The following is a 25,233-nucleotide window of genomic DNA, read 5'->3' as shown; positions in this document are numbered from 1 at the left end:
TAGAGAATAATGGAGCCTCCAGCACCGACCTCCACCCTCAGAGCCGCACTCCACATAGAATAATGGAGCCTCCAGCACCGACCTCCACCCGCAGAGCCGCACACCACATAGAGAATAATGGAGCCTCCAGCACCGACCTCCACCCTCAGAGCCGCACTCCACATAGAATAATGGAGCCTCCAGCACCGACCTCCACCCTCAGAGCCGCACTCCACATAGAATAATGGAGCCTCCAGCACCGACCTCCACCCTCAGAGCCGCACTCCACATAGAATAATGGAGCCTCCAGCACCGACCTCCACCCGCAGAGCCGCACTCCACATAGAGAATAATGGGGCCTCCAGCACCTACCTCCACCCGCAGAGCCGCACTCCACATAGAGAATAATGGAGCCTCCAGCACCGACCTCCACCCGCAGAGCCGCACTCCACATAGAGAATAATGGGGCCTCCAGCACCGAACTCCACCCGCAGAGCCGCACACCACATAGAGAATAATGGAGCCTCCAGCACCGACCTCCACCCTCAGAGCCGCACTCCACATAGAATAATGGAGCCTCCAGCACCGACCTCCACCCTCAGAGCCGCACTCCACATAGAATAATGGAGCCTCCAGCACCGACCTCCACCCGCAGAGCCGCACTCCACATAGAGAATAATGGAGCCTCCAGCACCGACCTCCACCCGCAGAGCCGCACTCCACATAGAGAATAATGGGGCCTCCAGCACCGACCTCCACCCGCAGAGCCGCACTCCACATAGAGAATAATGGAGCCTCCAGCACCGACCTCCACTCGCAGAGCCGCACTCCACATAGAGAATAATGGAGCCTCCAGCACTGACCTCCACTCGCAGAGCCGCACTCCACATAGAGAATAATGGAGCCTCCAGCACCGACCTCCACTCGCAGAGCCGCACTCCACATAGAGAATAATGGAGCCTCCAGCACTGACCTACACCCGCAGAGCCGCACTCACATAGAGAATAATGGAGCCTCCAGCACCGACCTCCACCCGCAGAGCCGCACTCCACATAGAGAATAATGGAGCCTCCAGCACCGACCTCCACCCTCAGAGCCGCACTCCACATAGAGAATAATGGAGCCTCCAGCACCGACCTCCACTCGCAGAGCCGCACTCCACATAGAGAATAATGGAGCCTCCAGCACTGACCTCCACTCGCAGAGCCGCACTCCACATAGAGAATAATGGAGCCTCCAGCACCGACCTCCACCCTCAGAGCCGCACTCCACATAGAGAATAATGGAGCCTCCAGCACCGACCTCCACCCGCAGAGCCGCACTCCACATAGAGAATAATGGAGCCTCCAGCACCGACCTCCACCCGCAGAGCCGCACTCCACCTATATGGTAAAGGTAAATGCTAGAGTGTATGGGCTCCTTCCAGGTGTGACGTCATTTCCGGGGGCGTGTCCTATCGGGAGAGGGGCGTGTTCTCCAAGGCGGCAAAGGAAAGCAGCATGACAGCTTGTGGACGCCATGGAGGTCAGTGGTTTCAGGGTGAAAAATGCGGGACATACTAAAAAGAATGAAGAAAAGGAATAAATAAAAAGAATGAACATAATAACTTTTAGGTCCAAAGAGATGGAGAGGTGTTATAGATTTCTTATGCATCTTGGATATGAAATGAACACGAAATATATGTAGAATATTAGGAAATCAACATATCCCATAAAAACAGATGTATATTATATTCCCTGTGCCTGATAGGTGGGGAATGAACATGAAATATATGTAGAGAATAGGAGAATGAACGCATATCCCATATAAACAGGTGTATATTATATTCCCTGAGCCTGATAGGTGGGGAATGAACAGGAAATATATGTAGATAATAGCAGAATGAACGCATATCCCATATAAACAGGTGTATATTATATTCCCTGTGCCTGATAGGTGGGGAATGAACATGAAATATATGTAGATAATAGCAGAATGAACGCATATCCCATATAAACAGGTGTATATTATATTCCCTGTGCCTGATAGGTGGGGAATGAACATGAAATATATGTAGAGAATAGGGGAATGAACACATATCCCATATATACAGGTGCATATTATATTCCCTGTGCCTGATAGGTGGGAATGAACATGAAATATATGTAGATAATAGAGGAATGAACACATATCCCATATAAACAGGTGCATATTATATTCCCTGAGCCTGATAGGTGGGGAATGAACATGAAATATATGTAGAGAATAGGGGAATGAACGCATATCCCATATAAACAGGTGTATATTATATTCCCTGAGCCTGATAGGTGGAGAATGAACATGAAATATATGTAGATAATAGAGGAATGAACACATATCCCATATAAACAGGTGTATATTATATTCCCTGTGCCTGATAGGTGGGGAATGAACATAAAATATATGTAGAGAATAGGAGAATGAACACATATCCCATATAAACAGGTGTATATTATATTCCCTGAGCCAGATAGGTGGGGAATGAAGATGAAATATATGTAGAGAATAGGAGAATGAACAAAAATCCCATATAAACAGGTGCATATTATATTCCCTGAGCCTGATAGGTGGAGAATGAACATGAAATATATGTAGATAATAGAGGAATGAACACATATCACATATAAACAGGTGTATATTATATTCCCTGTGCCTGATAGGTGGGGAATGAACATGGAATATATGTAGAGAATAGGAGAGTGAACACATATCCCATATAAAAAGGTGTATATTATATTCCCTGAGCCAGATAGGTGGGGAATGAAGATGAAATATATGTAGAGAATAGGAGAATGAACAAAAATCCCATATAAACAGGTGCATATTATATTCCCTGAGCCTGATAGGTGGGGAATGAAGATGAAATATATGTAGATAATAGAGGAATGAACACATATCCCATATAAACAGGTGTATATTATATTCCCTGAGCCTGATAGGTGGAGAATGAACATGAAATATATGTAGAGATTAGGGGAATGAACACATATCCCATATAAACAGGTGTATATTATATTCCCTGAGCCTGATAGGTGGGGAATGAAGATGAAATATATGTAGATAATAGAGGAATGAACACATATCCCATATAAACAGGTGTATATTATATTCCCTGAGCCTGATAGGTGGAGAATGAACATGAAATATATGTAGAGATTAGGGGAATGAACACATATCCCATATAAACAGGTGTATATTATATTCCCTGAGCCTGATAGGTGGAGAATGAACATGAAATATATGTAGATAATAGAGGAATGAACACATATCCCATATAAACAGGTGTATATTATATTCCCTGTGCCTGATAGGTGGGGAATGAACATAAAATATATGTAGAGAATAGGAGAGTGAACACATATCCCATATAAAAAGGTGTATATTATATTCCCTGAGCCAGATAGGTGGGGAATGAAGATGAAATATATGTAGAGAATAGGAGAATGAACAAAAATCCCATATAAACAGGTGCATATTATATTCCCTGAGCCTGATAGGTGGGGAATGAAGATGAAATATATGTAGATAATAGAGGAATGAACACATATCCCATATAAACAGGTGTATATTATATTCCCTGAGCCTGATAGGTGGAGAATGAACATGAAATATATGTAGAGATTAGGGGAATGAACACATATCCCATATAAACAGGTGTATATTATATTCCCTGAGCCTGATAGGTGGGGAATGAAGATGAAATATATGTAGATAATAGAGGAATGAACACATATCCCATACAAACAGGTGCATATTATATTCCCTGAGCCTGATAGGTGGTGAATGAAAGAAATATATGTAGAGAATAGGGGAATGAACACATATCCCATATAAACAGGTGCATTTTATATTCCCTGTGCCTGATAGGTGGGGAATGAACATGAAATACATGTAGAGAATAGGAGAATGAACACATATCCCATATAAACAGGTGTATATTATATTCCCTGAGCCTGATAGGTGGAGAATGAACATGAAATATATGTAGATAATAGAGGAATGAACACATATCCCATATAAACAGGTGTATATTATATTCCCTGTGCCTGATAGGTGGGGAATGAACATGAAATACATGTAGAGAATAGGAGAATGAACACATATCCCATATAAACAGGTGCATATTATATTCCCTGAGCCTGATAGGTGGGGAATGAACATGAAATATATGTAGAGAATAGGGGAATGAACACATATCCCATATAAACAGGTGTATATTATATTCCCTGAGCCTGATAGGTGGGGAATGAACATGAAATATATGTAGAGATTAGGAGAATGAACACATATCCCATATATACAGGTGTATATTATATTCCCTGAGCCTGATAGGTGGGGAATGAACATGAAATATATGTAGAGAATAGAGGAATGAACACATATCCCATATAAACAGGTGTATATTATATTCCCTGTGCCAGATAGGTGGGGAATGAACATGAAATATATGTAGATAATAGGAGAATGAACACATATCCCATATAAACAGGTGTATATTATATTCCCTGAGCCTGATAGGTGGGGAATGAAGATGAAATATATGTAAATAATAGAGGAATGAACACTTATCCCAAATAAACAGGTGTATATTATATTCCCTGAGCCTGATAGGTGGGGAATGAACATGAAATATATGTAGAGAATAGGGGAATGAACACATATCCCATATAAATGGGTGCATATTATATTCCCTGAGCGTGATAGGTGGGGAATGAACATAAAATATATGTAGAGAATAGGAGAGTGAACTGTGACGGGGTGTACGGCAGAGCAAGAAGGGACAACAGGCCAAGGGATGATTCAACAGATTTATTATCAAGAACGCTGGAACAACACATGCAGGTAGATCTACAGAGTCCACAATTAGTCCAACGGAACCGGTTCGGGGGCACCTACCGATAATCCTTGTGCCAGCTAACAAAACAATAGTCCACACGAGTCCAAGGGATCTCAAAACAATCCCACGAACGACGAGATATGTCCTCAACTCAATTCTCGCCCCGTTCGTTTCCACAGTCCCAGATGGACATGAGGTCTTGCCTCAGCTAAGAATCCCCACTCCTTCTCTTCCAGTCTCCAACACACATCTGATCTCAAAATAAGAATGGACTGTCTGAGCTCCTGGGATCCGCCCCTGAAGGGGGTAGGGGTCACACCTTCTATTCAATGGCTGAGTCCACCAGAAGATTCTATTCTGGTCGGCTCCACTTAGTCTAGGTCTTAGGTACATTTGACTAGCCCCCTGCTGAGAGGAAGAATGGCTATTCCTTCACTAGTGTTGACAAAGCTTAATTACATTATAGCTTAGGGCTGCAAGTATTGGGGGAAGGAGACATATTGTTACAGGTGAACTCCCAGCACAAGAAAATACATAAATTACAGCTAATAGAAACCAGAGAACAGTTACATACATCAAATGGCATATTATTCAAATACAGGACAGGGCAAAAGTACATATCATGACAATATTCCCTGAGCCTGATAGGTGGGGAATGAACATGAAATATATGTAGATAATAGGAGAATGAACACATATCCCATATAAACAGGTGCATATTATATTACCTAAGCTTGATATCTCTTCAAATGTAACATGTTTGGCAAGAAAAAACACAATACGACATGCCAAATTATCCCCTGTGTATAATGGCCAAAGTAATGGCACCTAGCCCTTTTAAGATACAACACTAACAATTCCCTAATCCAGTGTTTTTCCAGTTCTAGTTGCCTCTTGGGATTAGTCACCTTGTTGTGCAGAGGTTCTCACATCCTTCTCTGCTTAGCCCCATTTTATATTCTTATGAAAGTGTGGAATAAGGTTACTGAAATTGTGATTTTGAATTGTTTGTAATATTGTATATAAGTGAGGCCCCTTGCAGAGAGGATTAAAGACACACATAAGGTATCTTCACACGAAGCGACGCTGCAGCGATAGCGACAACGATGCCAATCACTGCAGCGTCGCTGTTTGATCGCTGGAGAGCTGTCACACAGACCGCTCTCCAGCGACCAACGATGCCGAGGTCCCCGGGTAACCAGGGTGAACATCGGGTTGCTAAGCGCAGGGCCGTGCTTAGTAACCCGATGTTTACCCTGGTTACCAGCATAAAAGTAAAAAAAACAAACAGTACATACTCACCTGCGCGTCCCCCAGCGTCTGCTTCCTGACACTGACTGAGCTCCGGCCCTAACAGCACAGCGGTTACGTCACCGCTTTGCTTTCACTTTCACTTTAGGGCCGGCGCTCAGTAAGTGTCAGGAAGCAGACGCTGGGGGACGCGCAGGTGAGCATGTACTGTTTGTTTTTTTTACTTTTACGCTGGCAACCAGGGTAAACATCGGGTTACTAAGCGCGGCCCTGCGCTTAGTAACCCGATGTTTACCCTGGTTACCCGGGGACTTCGGCATCGCTCCAGCGCCGTGATTAACGACGCTGGAGCGATAATCATACGACGCTGCGACGTCACGGATCGTGCCGTCGTAGCGTCCAAAGTGTCACTGTGTGACAGTACCCTTACAGTAGTGTTCAAAATTATAGATGAGCGAATATTTCAATGTTCGGTTCAGATAGCGCTTGCAAAATTTGCAATATACGCCGATAAATTCTTTGAATATTCGCTGAACATAGCCAAATGCCATTCGCGTCCAGTGGCAGGCAAAAACAAACTCATGCACAACACCTTAGAACGGCCCCAAGGACAGACACCAGGAAAGTGGCCTCAATTCACCCACAGTACAAATTGCAGCATGGAACTGCAGCAATCTGCCAGACATGAGGTATAAGATCTGGGATAACATTTAAAGCTTTCCAATGAAAGTAACAGTAAGACGAGGTGGGTGAGGGATTGGTGTAGGGCCCCTTTTCTTGGAGACCTGACACCACATTCATCACCTCAACCTGCTTTCATGCTAAGCCACACTCATGTGGACCAAATATCAGTTTTCTAGACTAACATTGTCAGAAAAATGTAAGGATAGTAACAAGGGTAGTTAAGTCCAAGGAAGTGGGGGCCTGACGGTCTTGGAGGCCTACTGCTACAGGCAACACGCATGAAGGAGACCCAACAATGGGTGTTCACATTTTCAAAAATTATTACCAGACACCACCAAAGTGGCATCAATTTCACCACAGTAGAAATAGTAGAATAGGAACCAACAGGTTTTTCTCTACACCCAATCCAGCAGATGGACGCTCAACCATGAGTGTTCACTAGTGATGAGCGAATATACTCAATGCTTGGGTTTTTCCATCGGGTGATCTCCATTTATTTGTTAGTGTTCGGAGATTAAGTTTTCATCGCGACAGCTGAATGATTTACAGCTACTAGCCTGCTTGATTACATGTGGGGATTCCCTAGCAACCAGGCAACCTCCACAAGTACTCATCCTGGCTAATAGCTGTAAATCATTCAGCTGAGGTGATGAAAACTTAATCTCCAAACACTAAAAAATACTCTGAGATCACCCGAGCGTGCTCGGGAAAACCCGAGCAATGAGTATATTCGCTCATCAGTAGTGTTCACATTTCCAAAAATTATTGTCAGACACCACTCAGCTGTGTGCCTCTATGTTCACACCAACTGGGATTTAACACATCATCATCATCCCCTGGGTTATCACATTCCTTGCGATTGAAGTCACACTCCTCCTCTTCTTGCCCTGACAGCAGAGCACAGTCCGCGTGAGCCTCAGATATCTGAGTCTCATAAGGATCACACGCCCCCCAAGGGGTTAACGTCTGATGAGGAGGGTCAGGAGTCTGTTCGGACCGGACTTCTTCCTGCCCCGTATCCAAGCTAAAAAAAAATTAGGCATCGGTGCAGATTTCCTCCTCTTGACTCTGCAAAGCTTTTGTGTACACTTCTGATGAACATGGCATAGAATATGTGAACAGCTCTTCAGACTCACCCATCTGTGGCTCCGTACAGTCAGTTGAACGTTTGGATATTTGGGACGCAGGGGGAAGCAAGGGGAATTTGGGTGCCACATCTGTAGACTGTACTGGGTGTGATGTTGAGGTGGAGGAAGAGGAGGAGAGGCCACTTGAAGCTGCATTTGCCATCTATTCGAGTACATGCTCTTTTGGGGCATCATCGACATGGTGTACCGCTGTGTGCTGGCCAAAGAAAGGTAGTGGTGTAACCTGTCCAGTAACATAAGTTGTCAGTTTTCTTTGCATAGATGTTGCTTCTCTGGTGCTTTCACAAACATTACCATCTACCCCACGTTCAGCAAGCATAATTCCCCTTCCACCACGACCTTGCTTTTTCCCAGCCTTGTTGCTCAGATAGTTTGGTAGGAGCACAGTATTAACAACCAAAAATTATATTTTAACCCCTTCATGACTCAGCCTATTTTGACCTTAATGACCTGGCCATTTTTTGCTATTCTGACCAGTGTCCCTTTATGAGGTAATAACTCAGGACCGCTTCAACGGATCCTAGCGGTTCTTTTTTTCGTGAAATATCGGGCTTCATGTTAGTGGTAAATTTAGGTAGATAATTTTTGCATTTATTTGTGAAAAGAATGGAAATTTGGCAAAAATTTTGAAAATTTCACAATTTTCAAATTTTGAATTTTTATTCTGTTAAACGAGAGTTATGTGACACAAAATAGTTAATAAATAACACTTCCCACATGTTAACTTTACATCAGCACAATTTTGGAAACAAAATTTATTTTTGCTAGGAAGTTATAAGGGTTAAAATTTGACCTGCGATTTCTCATTTTTACAACAATATTTACAAAACCATTTTTTTAGGGACCACCTCACATTTGAAGTCAGTTTGAGGGGTCTATATGGCTGAAAATGCCAAAAAGTGACACCATTCTAAAAACTTCACCCCTCAAGCTGCTCAAAACCACATTCAAGAAGTTTATTAACCCTTCAGGTGCTTCACAGCAGAAGAAGCAACATGGAAGGAAAAAATAAACATATAACTTTTTAGTCACAAAAATGATCTTTTAGCAACAATTTTTTTATTTTTCCAAGGATAAAAGGAGAAACTGGATGGCAAAAGTTGTTGTACAATTTGTCTTGAGTACACCGATACCCCATTTGTGGGGGGGAACCACTGTTTAGTCGCACGACAGGGTTCGGAAGGGAAGGAGCGCCATTTGAATTTTTCAATGAAAAATTGGCTCCAATCTTTAGCGGACACCATGTCGCGTTTGGAGAGCCCCTGTGTGCCTAAACATTGGCGCTCCCCCACAAGTGACCCCTTTTTTGAAACTAGATATCCCCTGGAACTAATCTAGATGTGTGGTGAGCACTTTGAACACCCAAGTGCTTCACAGAAGTTTATAACGCAGAGCCGTGCAAATAAAAAATCATTTTTCCTTCCTCAAAAATTATTTGTTAACAAGCAATTTTTTATTTTCACAAGAGTAACAGGAGAAATTGAACCCAAATTATTGTCCAGTTTGTCCTGAGTACGCTGATACCCCGTATGTGGGGGGAAACCACTGTTTGGGCGCATGGCAGAGCTCTGAAGGGAAGTAGTGACGTTTTGGAATGCAGACTTTGATAGAATGGTCTGCGGCATCATGTTACGTTTGCAGAGCCCCTGATGTGCCTAACCAGTAGAAACCCCCCACAAGTGACCCCATTATAGAAACTAGACCACCCAAGGAACTTATCTAGATGTGTGGTGAGCACTTTGATCCCCCAAGTGCTTCACAGAAATTTATAACTCAGAGCCGTGAAAATAATAAAAAAAAATTTCTGCAACAATAAGTTTTTAGCCCCCCATTTTTTTTCCAAAGGGTAACAGGAGAAATTAGACCCCCAAAGTTGTTGTGCAATTTTTCATGAGTACGGCGATAACCCATATGTTTGGGTAAACCACTGTTTGGGCGCACGTTGGGGCTCAGAAGGGAGGGAGCACCATTTGACTTTTTGAACGCAAGATTGGTTGAAAATTAATGTTGGCCCCATGTCGCGTTTAGAGACCCCTGATGTGCCTAAACAGTGGAAACCCCTAAATTCTAACTCCAACACTAGCCCCAACACACCCCTAACCCTAACCTGTCATGGTTCCCAATGGCAGGGACATAGGCAAAAACAGGACTAGCTCTAGGAAGATGGAATCTAAGCTGACCGCAATGCTGAACCTCACGCACAACTACCAGTAGCCGGGGAACGTGCCTGCGTTTTATCCCTAGACGTCTCGCACCAGCCGGAGATCTAGCTACCCCTAGTAGAGGAAACACAGACCTGGCTTGCCTCCAGAGAAAACCCCCAAGTGATAGTAGCCCCCAACATATAATGACGGTTAGTTAAGAAGAAAACACATACGTAGTATGAATACAGGTTCAGCAAAGAGAGGCCCACTAACTAGATAGCAGAAAATACAAAAGTGGACTTCGCGGTCAACTCAAAACCCTACAAAATACCATCCTGAAATGACTTTAAACTCCGGTATCAACTCATGACACCGGAGTGGTCATTTCAGTTCGCTAGAGCTTCCAGCAGCAAGATTCATATAAATGCACGCTGGACAAAAGGTACAAATGATCCAAATGAACGCTGGACAAAACTTTCACAAAAAGTACAGATGATCCAACTTATCTGAATCAGCAGACTTGGAGCAGGTAGCAAGTAACAGAGGAGCTCTGGTAACATTGATAGCCGGCAAGTAAATGACTGAGAAGCCAGACTATATAGGAAACTCCCATTTCCTGATGGGAACAGGTGCACTGGAGATAAAAGACAGAAGTCAACCAGTACCACCAGTAGCCACCAGAGGGAGCCCACAAACAGAATTCACAACACTAACCATAACCCTAACCACAAGCCTAACCCTAACACCAACACACCCTGAACCCTAATTTTAACTACAGATGAGCGGTGTTCGAGTCGAACTGTTCACCAATTTCAAATTCGAACTGTTTTGGGCGGTGTTTGAGTCGTTCGACGAACCCGAACAATTTGCTTAAAATTCTGCTGTTCAAGTTTCTGTTCGATAACTGTTCGTTCACCAAAAGCCTAGCTTGATTTGCACATTAAAACGGTTTATCATTGTTAATGGACTGTTTCAGTGTATAGTGGGCGGGGGATAGATCTGTGCTGAAATAACGCCAATCTCCATTTTATTTTCTTTCCCGCATTTACAGAGGGGCGGTGCAGTCTCCCAGCCTATCAGCAGTGCGCACACACACAGCAATGTGCATGGGATGCAGACAAGCAAGGGCATGTGTCATTGGCTGTGTATGTCACATGTCACTCCTTGCCCAATGAGAACCAGCCATTTGCCCCGTCGCCACTAGTGTTGAGCATTCCGATACCACAAGTATCGGGTATCGGCCGATACTTGCGGTATCGGAATTCCGATACCGAGTTCAGAGACTTTTGTGGTATCGGGAATCGGTATGGGAACCATATTAATGTGTAAAATAAAGAATTAAAATAAAAAATAGGGATATACTCACCCTCTGACGCGCCCTGGTTGTAACCGGCAGCCTCCGTTCCTAAGAATGAGCGCTTGAAAGACCTTAGATGACGTCGCGGCTTGTGATTGGTCGCGTGGCGGTCACGTGAGTAGCCCGCCTGTGAAGCTAGCTACACCGCCTGTGTATCTCAATTTTTACGGCATCTAACCCAGTAAATCGTTTTGGGCTTAGTAGCAGTGTCTGTACGTCAGCAGAGTAGCCCGCGCCTGTGAAACAAGCTATACCGCCTGTGTATCTCTATTTTCACTGCATCTAATCCAGTTGATAGTTTTGGGCCTAGTAGCATTGTCTGCACGTCAGCAGAGTAGCCCGCCTGTGAAGCTAGCTACACCGCCTGTGTATCTCAATTTTTACGGCATCTAACCCAGTAAATCGTTTTGGGCTTAGTAGCAGTGTCTGTACGTCAGCAGAGTAGCCCGCCTGTGAAACAAGCTATACCGCCTGTGTATCTCTATTTTCACTGCATCTAATCCAGTTGATAGTTTTGGGCCTAGTAGCATTGTCTGCACGTCAGCAGAGTAGCCCGCCTGTGAAGCTAGCTACACTGCCTGTGTATCTTAATTTTTACTGCATCTAACCCAGTAAATCGTTTTGGGGTTTTGGGCTTAGTAGCAGTGTCTGCACGTCAGCAGAGTAGCCCGCCTGTGAAACAAACTATACCGCCTGTGTATCTCTATTTTCACTGCATCTAATCCAGGTGATAGTTTTGGGCCTAGTACCACAGTTTGGCCACTCAGTTGTGCTCGGTTTTCATCCATCGGTTGTTGTGCCAACAACTTCAGATACAGAGTTGCCAATTAATCACTAAAATGAGTGGCAAAAGGCCTGCTGCTGGTGGAAAGAGGAATAGGCGTGTTGGAAAGGGAAAAAAATGTTGTGTCCGTGGGGTAGGTGGTAAAGCAACAGTAAATTCTGCAGAAGAAAGACCATCTTCCAGCCAAAGTAAGATGTCTACTTCTTTTCGTGGACAATCTGATATGATCCCTTTCTTACGACCATCGCTACAAGCATCGCCAAAAATTCCAGATGAGGCACATAAACAGCAGGTGCTGTGATATCAAGTGCTCGGTCAAGTGGGCTCTCCTCCATGTCAACTTCAACATCACAACTACGCCAGTCCTCAGAGTTGTCACCCCAATCGCACTTGCTTCCTCACAGCTCCCAAGTCTCCAGCTGCCCGTCTGAGCATGGGGTAGCACACATGGTTGAGTCTGTAGAGCTGTTTACGCATACTATAGCCTGGGAATCAGAGGTCTGCTCCAGAGCTTCTGTGAATCCAGACGAGGAAATGATCTGCACTGATGCCCAGAATCTTTGTGAGTCTGATCCAGGCCCAGATGAAGAAGGTTCTGAGTATAATGTAGACCCTCGTTCCCAAACTGTAACTCCTGTTGGTGGAGACAATGAGGAAGATGATGATGAGACTGAGATACCTGATTGGAACGAAAACTTGACTTTTCGGTCGGGGCAGAAAGAGGTTGGCTCAGAGGACGACGGGTGTGAGAACACACAGGATGATGATGACGAGGTTGTAGACCCCACTTACTGTCAACCCCCAGTCTGCCAGTCCATGAGGTCAGCAGAGGAGGTGGAGGAGGATGCTAGTGACGAGTCTAACTACGAGGTAATGGTGCGCCTTCCTGGACAGAGACGGAGTACTGGAAGCACGTCAACAACGGCATCCTCAACCCCAGTTGTGCCTCAGACCAGAAGTCGTGGTGGCTCTTCAGGTCGCACGGGCTCAAAGCCTTGCATAGCCTGGGCATTTTTTGACATCGCAAAGGATGACCCAACTCATGTTGTCTGTAAGATTTGTCAACAAAATCTCAGTAGAGGCCAAAAAAACAGTATCTTGAGTACTTCATGCATGAACCGTCACATGGATATGAGGCATAACTTGCAGTGGGAAGCTCACTGTGCTACAATGTGGCCTAGTGGGCCGGGTCAACCACCGTCTGCCCCATCAAGTGCATCCGTGTCCTCTTCATCCTCTGTGACTGTGGGGACAGCAGTCGCACATGGTTTTGGAAGCAGACCTTCCACCTCTTTACCCGCAACAGCCAGTGTGATTGGCAGGTCGTCAGGACATTTGCAAATGGAAACACCTGCTGGTGTTGAGCGCTCTCCGACATCGACACCACATTTTGATCAATGCAACAAAACATATCCGCCTGCACCTTCCTCACAGACCAGCAGTTTGCCAGGGACACCCTACTCAACTCCGTCTAAGCACGGCAGCCAGCCCTCAGATGTGGACAAGTAAAAGACCATTTCATCCTATCCATGACAAAGCTAAGAGATTGAATTTCTCCATCTGCAAGCTGTTGGCTACAGAAAAGCTGCCTTTCCACCTGGTGGACACAGAGGATTTTTGAGACCTTATGTCCGTCGCAGTGCCCCAGTACCAGATGCCCAGTTGCCACTACTTCTCAAAGAAAGCTGTGCCTGCGCTACACCAGCATGTCGCACACAACATCACCGCTTCCTTGAGAAACTCTGTGTGTGACAGGGTGCATTTCACCACAGACACTTGGACAAGTAGACATGGACATGGGCGTTACATGTCGGTGACTGGGCACTGGGTAACTACGGCGACATCAGGAGAAGGGGCTGCTGTCCAAGTCTTGCCGTCCCCACGAGTTGCTCGTTGCTCATCGATCCTCTGTATCTAGAAGTTCCTCCACTGCTTCTGCCTCCTCAACCTCCTCTGCCACCCGCGTTGTAACTGCGCAGAAGGAATCCTGCACACCTCCTCACTATGCTGTCACCAGGGCTCAACGGCATCAGGCAGTGTTTACATTGAAATGTCTGGGAAATGTGAGTCACACAGCTGAGGAGTTGTGGACAGCTCTGGAGACCGAGTTCCATCAATGGTTGTCTCCACTCAACCTGCAGCCAGGGAAGGCCGTGTGAGACAATGCTGCAAACCTGGGTGCGGCCCTTCACCAGGGCAATGTCACACATGTGCCTTGTATGGCTCACGTTCTGAATCTGGTTGTCCAGCAATTTTTATCCCACTATCCCGGACTAGATGGGCTTCTGCAGAGGGCACGGTCGCTGTGTGCTCACTTCCGCCGTTCTCATCCCGCAGCTCGACGACTTGCAACTCTACAGAAGTCGTTGGGCCTGCCAGTTCACCAGCTGAAATGTGATGTACCCACACGGTGGAATTCGACTGTGCACATGTTGCCGCGACTGTGGCAGCACCTACGAGCCCTGGTGCTATACGTTATGACGTATAGCCTGGGCCAACGAGATCAAGAGGTGGTGCAAATCACACTGCAGGAGTGGTCTCAGATCAGGGACCTATGCACCCTTCTGCACAGTTTTGAAATAGCAACGAAGATGTTTAGTCGTGACGATGCCATTATCAGCATCACCATTCCGGTGATTTACATGCTGGAGCACACCTTAGGCTGGTTTCACATTTGCATTTGTGGCTGCAGCGTTTGTACCGCATATAAACGCATGTGTCGTGTATTCCTATATTTAACATTAAAAACGCATGCGTTTTTTTTTTCGAGTTTTGCCGCGTTTGACGACGCATGCGTCGTCTCGTCGTTTGCGGCTTGGTGCGGAAATGCAACATGTAGTAATTTCTAGAGGCGTCTATTTGCCAGCAGGAAACGCATGCGTTCGATTGCGCAAGGATTGTGACAAAAAACGCATTGCTGTCAATGTAAACGCATGCGTTTTTAAGCACATGCGTTTTGTTGCGTTTTTGAACGCATGGGTTTCAATTGAGAAAAACATGTCTAGACACTGATAAGCCACCCCCCACCATCAAGGTGATAAAGGGAGGGTGTGGACAGTTGCAGGTCACTTCTCACCAGACTGAAGCAGACAAGACACAGGCTACATCTTGGAGGAAAACAAGACCCTGAACAATGTGAGTATATCCTAGCCAATGCCTTCATTTTCTATTTTCTGTCTCTACATGTCCTAATTTCTGCCATTTCTTTCTTTCTACATGCATCAGAATGTCTTCGGATTCTTCACCTGGTGAGGAGTTTCAGCCAGGACAGTCGGAAGTGGAGCATGTCAGTGAGGTGAGTATTTGCCTCGTCTGATTGGAAAGTATTAACTGTCACATCGACACATGTGACAATTTGATTTTTTCTTTTTTTTAGAGCCCTTCTACTGCGGCAGAGACAGGGCAGGAGCAGCGGAGTCAAGGTCCGGTGGAAAGACGGCAGCGGGTACGTATACAAGGCTGACTGTCCTCAATGTAATATTCTTGAATCTTCCTTTCTTTCCACTCGTATTTCTTTACTTTATTCTTATGGAATCATTTTGTATGTTGACGTTCCTATTCATGCCATTTCTCGGCATCTTTTTTCTTTGTTTTCCTTATGTTAATTGAGCAAACTTTAATGACTTTCTTTAATTTTTATGTTTCACAACGGGAGGATGATCTGATAGAGAATGACCTCCTTATCACCCTGGTTCAGGAGCGAGTCCCGTTGTGGGACACCCGGGATCCACTGCACTCGAACAACATCACGATCCGGCGGTTATGGAATGAGGTGGCCCAAGTGATGTGGGATGGCTGGGACAACGCCCCGACACGGGTCCGAACTGCATTTGATAAGTATTGCACTGCAGTGTGAAGTAGCAGAGACCTTGGCCGTGCTCACTCGACTGTGTGATCAAAGAAACTCTCTGGAGTTTCTGTCATCACACACAGTTGTGTGAGCACGGCCAAAAGTACTTTTTATGACGAAAATTTTTTTTAAACAGTATCCAAAGTCAAAACACGTTGGCGTTCGATGAAGGACCGCTTCATCAAGGACCTGAGTCAAGAGAGCCGTGTTCCCAGTGGTTCAGGAGCAAGGATCAGACGCTACAAATACCATTGCGTTCTGTCATTTTTAAGACTGGTTCTTGCCCAGAGAACGTAAGTATTTATCACGTGCATTAGGTTGCATTGTATTGTCATAATCTGTATTTTTACATTCCACAGGATTTTGCGTCTGGTAAATTTTTAATAGTAATTTTCTTTTTCCTTTTTTCACAGCACATACAGCACTACTGTTGGCCCAGGTTCTGGAGCGGTCCTTCATCCGACAGCCACGGACCTTCCACACTAACTGGAGACCAGGGAGCTGGTCCATCAGGTCTTCCCCTTTCGCAGTCCACTTCCACTGCCCTTTTTTTTTGGGCTCATCCCAGCAGCGGCAGAGGGTTTCAGACAGGTCACTCGTGCCCGAGTTTTTGCACTTGAACTCGGTTTTACAAGACGCAATCAAGGCTTTGGGTGACCGGATGGATGTTTCACATAACCTCTTAAATGCACGTATCCATGAGGTCAGCAAAAGCCTTGATCAAGTGAAAGCCGACCTCCAGAGTCCAGCAAATCAATTTTTTAATCAAATTGACCAGGGCATGTTGGAACACCTTACTCCTGATCTCCAGCTGAGTGTCATGCAGGCCTGCAATGCTGCTTACGTGCAGGCTATGCAGCAGAGTCGGTATTTCCAGCAGACAGTGGGGGCATATCCACTTGTGCCTTCACTGTCACGATTGACCTCAATGTCGACCTCTGCTGCATCCCACTGCACGGCCACCTCAATTCCTTCCACAGCCGGACACCACTACAGCACCACCACCATGCCGACTGCAGTTGGACATCCCACCGCCACCACCATGACATCCATTGCTCCTGCTTGGACCTCCTCCACTGACACCACGATGCAGCAGGACCCTGGCATGGCCTTCCGTACCGCCACCACCACGATGCAGCAGGACCCTGGCATGGCCTTCCGTACCGCCACCACCACGATGCAGCAGGACCCTGGCATGGCCTTCCGTACCGCCACCTCCACGATGTAGCAGGACCCTGGCATGGCCTTCCGTACCGCCACCTCCACGATGCAGGAGGACCCTGGCATGGCCTTCCGCTATACAAGCGCTATGGACTCTGGCATGGCTGCACGCTCTACGAGCGCTATGGACTCTGGCATGGCTGCATGCTCTACGAGCACTATGTACTCTGGCATGGTTGCATGCTCTACCACTGCTATGGACTCTGGCATAGCTGCATGCTCTACGAGCACAATGGACTCTGGCATGGCTGCACGCTCTATGAGCACTATGGACTCTGGCACAGTGCAGCCGGACCCTGACAGGTCACCCGCCACAACGCCATATGAGCCCACCAAGACCTCCCACAACCAGGCAAACCAAAAAGAAGTTAAAAAAAAAAAAACAGAGGACTCTTAGCATTCCTCCCCCTTCACCTCCCAATGTGTCTGTAATGTCAGGTTTGTCTCATCCTTCCAGTGCGTCTCAAGCCTCTCATGTGTCAAGCCCCATCCCCGAACTTCCAGACCCTTCTAGTTTCATTGCCCCTTCTCCGGCCACCTCTGCGTCGTCCACGGTTAGCCAGGCCTCAGTGCTTCACACACCCCGTTTACATCACTCTACCCCAAGCCGGTGCAGTAAATAATATTTTGGGTTGTTACAAAATAAAAAAAGTTTGATTTGCCACAATTATGTTTGGTTTATTGTGTCTTCCGCCGCCGGCAACATACACCGTGCGCCAAGAAACTTCGCCACACACTTAATTTTTGGGCCACATCATATCTCCAGTAGTTAAAAATAAAAAGACTGCAGCTTTGTGTGTCTTTAGTATACAGATATGAGGTGGGCCAAAAAATATTACATGTATCTCCATAATCTCTTTTTGTCTGTGCCTAGTGTGGCAGTCTGAAGAGAAAATGGTGGAAATACAGTGCAGACCTCTACTGAACAGGTCAGGTGTAAAAAAACTCATTAGTTATGACACCTGACCTGTTGAGTAACACCTGACCTGTTGAGTAGAGAACTGCCTTGTATAACCACCATTTTCTCTTCTTCATACATAATCTAAACACACAACTGGAGGTACAATGGTGGTCACACACTACATATCTATGCTCACCTGCACAGGTGACAGAAATAGTGAATTCATGAACCTGTATATGTTTATCATGAATTCATTATTTCTGACACCTGACTTGATGAGTATAGATAGTGTGACAGTGATTGTCTCTTCAGTTTGTGTCCAATGGATACAGGAGAAGAGAATCATGACGCAATGACGTCAACAAGCTTACCAATAAAGCAACATGGCTGCCATTACTAGCAGTATGTGGCCAGTGTTTTATATCAGTATTTGTAAGCCAAAACAAGGAGTGGAACAATTAGAGGTAAATTATGATATTAACATAATAAGTAGCACCTCTACTTTTATCACCCACTCCTGGTTTTGGATTACAAAAACTGATATTAAATACAGATCAAATACTGCCAGTTTTAGGACAGCCTTGGTTTGGAGAGGAAAAAGATAGGAGACACGGTCAACACAACCAAAACTAAAGTTTATTAATGAGAAATATTATAAAGTTTTTTAATGAAAAATATTATTATCATTGTAGAAAATTACTGGTACAGATCGAATTACAACAGGACATTTACACAACATTGTCCTGCCATGACACACGTCCAACATCTGAATAGAAAAAGGCAGCAAATTGGTCCCGCATGTGACCAACAGCTGCAGTTGACCGCAGCGAGTGATGCTGGAAATCGGGCAGTGGGTGTGCAACATGTTCATCCAGTTCAATGTTGGGTTGCTCCTTAACCATTATATAATTGTGCAGAACCACACAGGCTTTAACCACCTCGTCGACTGTTTCCACTTTTAGATTATGGCTGATGCAAGAATGCGCCATTTAGCGACCAGAATGCCAAAGGTACACTCTACAGTTCTTCGGGCCCTGGTCAGTCTGTAGTTAAAGATCCTTCTAGTGTGGCTCAAGTCCCGACTGGAATAGGGCTTCAGTAGGTTTTCACACATCTGAAAGGCCTCATCCCAAACCATAACAAATGGCATTGGTGGACCTTGAGTGTTGGGGAGAGGTTGTGGAGGGGGAAAATTGAAATTTTTGCCATACACACGGCGGTCTATATCAGAGTTCTTGAAAGTTTGGGAATCGTTGCCACGGGCAAAAGCTCCAATGTCCACGGCGATGAAGCGACAGTCCGCATCTGCTATTGCCACGAGCACAACAGAAAAATATTTTTTGTAATTGAAGTACTCCGATCCTGTTCTGGCTGGTTTGATAATGCGAATGTGCTTTCCATCCACCGCTCCTAAACAGTTGCGGAAATCACACACACTCCAGAGTTTTTCCGCAATTTCAAGCCACATGTCCAAGGTGGGCAGGGGTATAAACTCATCCCGGAGTACATTCCACAAAGCCCGGCAGGTGTCCACAACTATTCCTCACAGGGTGGATATTCCAAGCCGGTATTGGAAGTGGAGGGATGATAAACTCTCTCCAGTTGCCATAAATCTGTATGATGTGGTTACGCTAACGAAAGAAAGGAAAATACCCCCCCAAAAATGTCAGAAAATACTAAATTTGGACTGTCATTGGTTTAGATTTTGAACGTACCTTAATGTAACCAGCAGACGTTCCTCCGGTGGAATTGCTCTACGGAGCTGGGTGTCCTGTCGCCGTATGGCTTCTTGGACACGAGAAAGCAAATCCCGGAACGAGTCTTGCAACATCCTAGTGTATTCCTGGAATGTCTCTGGGTTGGCATTAAGCTCGGCATACAGCATATGATAGGCTCCACGGCTCTCACGTAGTTCAATTATGGGGTGCCTACAAAAACGCCTACGTTGTCTCCTTCTCCATCTTTCACGATTTCTGTCTTGCTCCCAAGCAAAAGCACAGTCAAGAAACAGCTTGAAGCTGAAATCCAGGTTGAAATAAAAGCTCTCCATGCGAAGATCCATCATGACACAGGATACAGTAGCAAACTGTTAAAATTTCAGTAGCCCTAGGGTCTATATATAGAAATCCCATAATACACGCCCTCTGTAGTCCCATTGGCGGTGTCTGGTTATCTTGATTTTTCTCTTGTGAAATTTCTCATGATGCGTACCAAAAACGCAAATGCAGGAAAAAACTCATATAAACGTGTACAAACGCGGCGTTTTTTTTAACCGCATGTGACAACGCATGTGTCTATAAAACGCCGCGTTTGTACGCGTTTATATGCGTTATTTCCACCACTTGCGGATGCGTTTTAAACGCTGCGGATTTAAACGCTAATGTGAAACTAGCCCCACACAGTGTTCGGAGTCAGGTGGTGCAACAAGAGGAGGAGGAGGAGGAACAGGAGGAGTCGTATGCGGAAGGGATCATATCTCCAAGGTCAAGAAGGTTGGCAGCACCAATGCGGCTGGCATTGGAGGTGTCATGTCGGACGCCGTTCAGACCAGGTCGTCTGACAGACAGCGGTAGTTCCGCTTTTGACCACTACGTGCTCATTGGCGTTGGCTAGATTTTGTCTAGCTGTTCGGGGGTTAATTTACCTGATCCTCGGATTGGTAGCTGGGCCTTGCCCATTGCCTTTAAATATTTCTCCTGGTCATTGGGTGTCGCCGATTATAGCTTCTGTCTTGCGCATTTGTTATCTCGCTTTGGAGTGGAGAGCTGGTTGTTGGAGATTCGTTGCTGGTGGTGTATTTTCCTTTGTCTTATTTACTCCTTCCTATATTTGTGTTTATTTTGCCCTGCACATTTATAGTGTATTCATGAGTGACTGCAGCGTGGTGTATATTTTCCTTTATCCTTGTCTGTGCTAACTGTGGGTATTGGTGTATTGCATTCACTGGGTGGAGGGGGGAGGTTTCCAGCTCAGGGTTGAGTCAGCAGGCAGGGTGAGGTTCGAGGCCTGAACATGCACACCATCAGTGTAAACTTCAGGTAGAGGGTCAGTCAGTATTCCCCTAGTCTGAGGGAAATTGCAGGGGCCCGGGTTATTAGCTCTTGCTCACCTAGTCCCCCGTTACAGGAGGCTGGGGGAGAGGGATTACCGAGGGCGCATGGTAGCAAGCCAAACTGTTGAGGAAGGTGCAGGAGGCGAGGAAGAAGTGGAGGACGAACTGGCGCTGGGCATGGAAGACTCATCAGATGAGGGAGACCTTGATCAAATTTACCCTGGTTACCAGTGTAAATGTAAAAAAACCCAAACAGTACATACTTACATTCCGGTGTCTGTTTCCCGGCCTCAGCTTCCCTGCAGTGTCTCAGCGCCGGCCCTAACAGCAGAGCGGTGACGTCATCCCCGGTGCTTTACGGCCGGCCAGCGCTCACAGTCAGTGCGGGAAGCTGACGGCGAGGGGACAGACACCGGAATGTGAGTATGTACTGTTTTTTTTTTTTTACATTTACAATGGTAACCAGGGTAAACATCGGGTTACTAAGCACGGCCCTGCGCTTAGTAACCCGATGTTTACCCTGGTTGCCAGTGAAGACATCGCTGAATCCGTGTCACACACACCGATTCAGCGATGTCTGCAGGAGATCCAGCGACGAAATAAGGTGCTGGCCTTGTAGCTCCGACCAACAATTTCACAGCAGGATCCAGATCGCTGCTGCGTGTCAAACACAACGATATCGCTATCCAGGAAGCTGCAACGTCACGGATCGCTAGTGATATCGTTGTTAAGTCGCTCAGTGTGAAGGTACCTTAAGGAAAGGGTTCTGAATGGACCCGCTGCCATTCTACCTAAAGATATATATATTTTTTTTTTTTCAAGACGTCTGGGTGTTTAGATTTTTACTCCAGCCTTTCTTAACTTTAGAAGGGCATGACATGCCTATATCTGTGTCTCCTCTTCCTTTCACTCCTCCACCTCTTTTCTTTTCGCATGACTATGTGTAGTTGTGACTTTTCCATGTGTTTGTTGTGTCTTCTGAGCAGTTTGTCAGCTTTTAGACACCTTTTAAGGTGTTTTCTATGTGTTTTCCATGTGTTTGTATGTGTTTGTGTTTGCCTGCCATTGGTTTCAATGGGGTTCGATGGTGTTCGTCGAACAGTTCGACGAACAGTTCGGCGAACATCTCCCTGTTTGACGAACCGAACCCGAACACTAGGGAGGTGGCTCATCTCTAATCTTAACCCTATTTCTAACCCTAACCCTAATTGCAACCCTAATCCTAAGGCTATGTGCCCACGTGTAATAATTATAGTGGATAACTTAGGAGACTCTTTGCGTGGAACAAGAAAACTACAGGACACAGTTTTATAAGTGGTAAAGTCTATATTATAACATGGTGATTCAAACAGGTGCAGAGAGAAACTCAAGTCCACAACACTTGGAGCAAATATCAAATGCAGCTCAGCAGTATATAGGAAACTTCAGAGGAAAATGCAATCAAGCAGAAAGTCTATGAAGCACAATTATTCTTGAGGATACTTGACACAAATAAGTCCTTGCTTAGTCCAAAACACAGATAGATATGCTTATAAGGCAGTTCAAATAATATCTTAGCTCAACCAGGGAGGTCTGGGTAATAGTCTCAGGTTCTTGAAGAGCAGCAACAGCTTACATGTCCAGCAAATGCAGATGGAGGTGAACACGAGTAGCAGATGAAGGAGGATTACTGGAACTGGTGTATGCAGCAGGAACTCAGAGCAGAGTAGCAGGATAACCACACAGGTTCACAGGAGCAGGTATATAGCCAGGGAGTCACCAGAGGTCAGGAGCTGGATGCAAGGCAGAATACTCTACCACAGACTGAAGGCTGGGGTGGAGTTTTATAGCAGGAATACACAGTGCACATGAGACCAAAGACGCCATCTTGGAAAAGGGCAGTAATGCACAAAAAGGTACTAAAAATGTTCAGAGTCCTGACACCACATTGCGGATTCATGTGAGGATTTTTCCGCACAGTTTTTAAAAAATCCACAGGTAAACTGCACTGCTTTTTACCTGTGGATATACCATGGATTTCCATAGTGTTTTGTGCGGATTTCACTGGTGGATTCCTATTGAGGAACAGGTGTAAAACGCTGCGGAATCCGCACAAAGAATTGAGTGCAGAAAATACAACGCAGCATTGCCGCGTGGTATTTTCCGCACCATGGGCACTGCGGATTTGGTTTTCCATAGGTTTACATGTTCCTGTAAACGTGATGGAAAAATGGAAAACTGCTACGAATCCGCAGAGGCCAATCCGCACAGTGTGCACATAGCCTAATTCTAACCGTAATTCTAACCCTAGCCCTAACCTTAGCCCTAGCGCTAACCCTAGTCCTAGCCCTAACCCTAACACTAACCCTTACTCTAACCATAACCATAGTTCTAACCCTAACCCAAGTTCTAACCCTAACCCTAGTGGAAAAATAAAAGTAAATATTTTTTCTTTATTTTATTATTGCCCCTACCTATGGGGGTGATAAAGGAGGGGGTTATTTATTATTTTTTTATTTTGAACGCTGTGATAGAACCTACCACAGCGATCAAAATGTACCTGGAACGAATCTGCCGGCTGGCAGATTCGGCGGGCGCACTGCGCATGCGCCCGCCATTTTGGAAGATGGCGGCGCCCATGGAGCAGATGCACGGACACCGGAAGGGATACCGGAGGTCGTTAAGTATGAGGGGGGGATCTTACAGTGGGGGGGAAATCAGACTGCAGGGGGAGCGGACAGGAGGACGGGGGAGCGGAGGATGGCAGATGACTGGATGTAGAACGGTGGGGAGACCGATGGCGGGGGGCAAGTCGTGATCTCCAGCCATGGCTGATGCTATTGCAGCATCGGCCATGTCTGGATTGTAATATTTCACCAATTTTCATTGTTGAAATATTACTATCGCTCTGATTGAAAGTGAAAATGAAATGTCACTTTCAACAGCCAATCAGAGCAATCGTAGCCACGGGGGGGGGGGGGGGGGGGGCGAAGCCACCCCCTCTAGGCTCAAGTATTACTCCCCATGTCCCTGCAGGTCTGGTGAAATTACAGTTAACCCTTTCATCCGGCCTGCAGGAGCGCAATCCGACCATGACACATATGCTGCGTCACAGGTTGGATTGGCACAGGTTTTTATGATGCATATGCTGCGTCAAAGGTCGGGAAGGGGTTAAAGTCTTTACCACCTCTGCAAACAGCTGATTTTCAGAGACAACAAAAATCCAAAGTAAATTCAAAGTAGAAATATGGCGTGCTGTATCATGTTAGTCACAGAAAATATATTTTATTTTTGGACGAAGGATCAGGCCTCTATAACACACTAGATGCTACAAACTATTTTTAAAACTCATGTCCCTTACTGTAGGATGTTACTAACAGAAGAATTTGTTTTTGGCCTATGTATCAGGCCTCTATAACACACTAGATGCTACAAACTATTTTTAAAACTCATGTCCCTTACTGTAGGATGTTACTAACAGAAGAATTTGTTTTTGGCCTATGTATCAGGCCTCTATAACACACTAGATGCTACAAACTATTTTTAAAACTCATGTCCCTTACTGTAGGATGTTACTAACAGAAGAATTTGTTTTTGGCCTATGTATCAGGCCTCTATAACACACTAGATGCTACAAACTATTTTTCAAGTCAGGACCCTTACTGTATGACATAAATAACAGAAGAAATTGTTTGTGGCCTATGTATCAGGCCTCTATAACACACTAGATGCTACAAAAAATGTTTCAACTCAGGTCCCTTACTGTATGACGCTAATAACAGAATAATTTGTTTTTGCCTCCTGAATCAGGCATCTACAGCTTAATCTCAACACAAACAAATGGGAAATTGTGTGATACAGCGGGTTGTCTAATTTTTTGCAACTGAAAAAAATTTTTTTTTCAATGTGCCTTAGGTTTGCAGACAGTTTCATATCACCGCCACAAAATGGCTACGTAGGATACAGCAGGCTGTTTCAAATTTCGCAACCGAAAAAATTATAACTTTTTTTTTTATGTGCCTTAGGTC

The 25,233-nt window shown here is 45.4% G+C and overlaps 1 long non-coding RNA gene across 1 annotated transcript in view; it reads left to right on the top strand.

Annotated features, from left to right (window-relative positions):
- The first annotated feature begins 1,424 nt into the window (after positions 1 to 1,424).
- The window catches only part of LOC143766542 (uncharacterized), a 160,750-nt gene continuing 136,941 nt past the window's right edge, over positions 1,425 to 25,233 (top strand). Inside the window, exon 1 of the long non-coding RNA XR_013213582.1 lies at positions 1,425 to 1,503. This is a non-coding gene — a long non-coding RNA (uncharacterized LOC143766542). The remainder of the gene's footprint in view (positions 1,504 to 25,233) is intronic.

The sequence above is a fragment of the Ranitomeya variabilis genome, chromosome 4 (assembly GCF_051348905.1).
Source record: "Ranitomeya variabilis isolate aRanVar5 chromosome 4, aRanVar5.hap1, whole genome shotgun sequence".
Taxonomy (NCBI): domain Eukaryota; kingdom Metazoa; phylum Chordata; class Amphibia; order Anura; family Dendrobatidae; genus Ranitomeya; species Ranitomeya variabilis.
This window is presented reverse-complemented; position numbering and strand designations above follow the sequence as displayed.